Source organism: Euprymna scolopes, chromosome 4, assembly GCF_053919585.1.
Source record: "Euprymna scolopes isolate OS-2025 chromosome 4, ASM5391958v1, whole genome shotgun sequence".
Taxonomy (NCBI): Eukaryota; Metazoa; Mollusca; class Cephalopoda; order Sepiida; family Sepiolidae; genus Euprymna; species Euprymna scolopes.
Window position 1 is genome coordinate 87,918,804 of NC_136485.1, and position 2,761 is coordinate 87,921,564.

Below are 2,761 nucleotides of genomic sequence, written 5' to 3' on the forward strand. Positions count from 1 at the left end.
TCAGTCTCCAGGTGTGTATGTACGTATGTCTATAAACGTGCGTGTGCGTATTCTGTGTGTATATGGGTACGTGTAGAAGCATATGTGGTAGTTTGCAGATGTACATGCATGTATGTTTATATATGCGAGTGCGTTCGTGCGGTGTGTGGGTGCGTAATTCAATGTTTTATGAAAGACTTGGTTTTGAATAGAGGTCACACAATTTGCTGACCATTCCAAGTCCAAAATATTGGGCCATATTCAGATAGATCTTAATATATATATATATATATATATATATATATATATATATATATATATATATATATATATATATATATTTTGCTATAATAATTAAATACCTATAGACACTAGTGTTTCATCCTTTCGGGATTCTTCAGTGCAGGGTGTCACGATTAACACCAGCCGAACGATTCGAACCCCGCACCACGAGACATCTCTGGCTCGATTAGCGGAGACCGTATCCATTCGGCTACCATTAACCGCGTGAAATAGCGTCGAATTTAAACATTTTAAATTTAAATATTCATTTACGTCAGTCAGAGAGTGATCTAATCGTTATACGATGATCTATGCTAAGAGCTAAATTGACCGACTTTAATTCAACTGAAAGTGCTCAACGATAAGAAATGAATTTCTGAAAGGGACTGTCATAATTATTTTTTTGCTATAATAATTAAATCATTTATATATATATATATATATATATATATATATATATATATATATTTCTACTGCACAATCATGTTGACACACCGGTTCTCGCCAGCTCACCGAAGGTAAGCAACGATTAGTTTAACCAGTACCAGATGGGTTACAATTTCTGTATGTATCGCGCCGAGATGTAGAAATTTCCAGGTTGGTATCTGGGAATGAATTTAATTCACTAGGAGAAGTGCACCATCAGTCTTCGTTAAGAAATGCATTTAGGAGAAGGAAAACTCTTATTAAAACTTGAGGTTTACTCTATGCGGAAGTCATTGAACCACAAGGATTAGTAGTTATACTAAAAGTTTTCTTGTCATAAGTATATTTTATATTACTATATTATCATTATAATGACTGGAATATTACTCTTTCTAACATTGACATTTCAGCTCTAGCGAAGTCATTCTATATAACTACGTAATATATATATATATATATATATATATATATATATATATATATATATATATATAAGTGTTCTTTCAAACATACATGGGTGTCGCCGCCTTTCTATATTTATTTGATGGTGCTATAAGGTCTCGGCCAATGATGGAGCACAATGTTACCTGTTTAAAAGATAAAGGCAAAAGCGCATTCAGCCAATTTAAAAACCTCTACAAATCTATAACAAAAGGAATACTGGATTATACTATCCAGTTAGCGACGTGGTATGTATAGATGCACTACGAAGAAATAAGTTATCAAGTAGCATGACAAATCATTGCTCTTCCACAATTACATATAATGTGTGAACAAACATAACAGCCGCTTATAATGACTAGTTACAGCACGGCTTAAACCTTCGAAACTTATTTGAATAAAACAACACAGAAACAACGGTATAACTTTTACAAAGAGAAACCAACGTCACAAAAATAGATAAACAGAGGTAAGTAATAAACATTATGATTTTAAATAAGAAATAAAAGCAGGTAGACATCGTATACGTAACATTTAAGCCTAACAGTAATGCATATTGGACTACCAGAAATAAAAATGCCACATCCCTATTCGTAAATACCTTATGAAGTTATTCGTATTAGTAAGTAAACAAATAAAATATCATATCAATCGCAGATGCTTTCCAAACTCCTTTAATTCCAGTATATACAAGAGCAAAAGGTTACTTTGCAAAAAAAAAAAAAAATAAATAAATAAATCAATAAAAAAAGATAGTGAATACAGTCTGTATATTATTATTATTATTATTATTATTATTATTATTATTATTATTAATAATAATAATAATAATAATAATAATAATAATAATACTCTACTGTATATTATTACGCTTCTCGCTTCGACCGTTATCATCGTATTCGTAAATAAACTTTAAAATAAAAATGGAATAATCCAAATCGCACCAACCGCTATTATACTGAATTCTCTTATAAAAATGAAATACTGCCAGCCAGTGTCTATAAGTTATTTATCGTGATCTTGAGTATAGGACGTACAGATCACAATACTCATAAGTTATTTATCGCTAGCCAGTGTTTAATGGATGCAGATCACAATACTCATAAGTTATTTATCGCTAGCCAGTGTTTAATGGATGCAGATCACAATACTCATAAGTTATTTATCGCTAGCCAGTGTTTAATGGGTGCAGATCACAATACTCATAAGTTATTTATCGCTAGCCAGTGTTTAATGGGTGCAGATCACAATACTCATAAGTTATTTATCGCCAACTAGGGTATGATGGGTACAGCTCCCAACACTAATAAGTTATTTATCGCCAGCTAGTGTCTGGTGGGTGCAGATCACAATACTCATGTTATTTATTGCTAGTCAGTGTATAGCGGGTACACATCAGGATACTCATAAGTTATTTATCGCCAGCTAGTTTTCGTGGGTACAGATCAAAATACTAAGTTATTTATTGCCAGCCAGTGTATGGTGGGTACAAGTCACAATCTTAATATGTTTTTAATCGCCAGTAGAGATCACAATACTCAGTTATTGCCAGCCAGTGTAGTGGTGGTACAAACCACAATATTCATAAGTTATTTATCACAAGCCAGTGTCTGGTGGGTAACAGATCGCAATA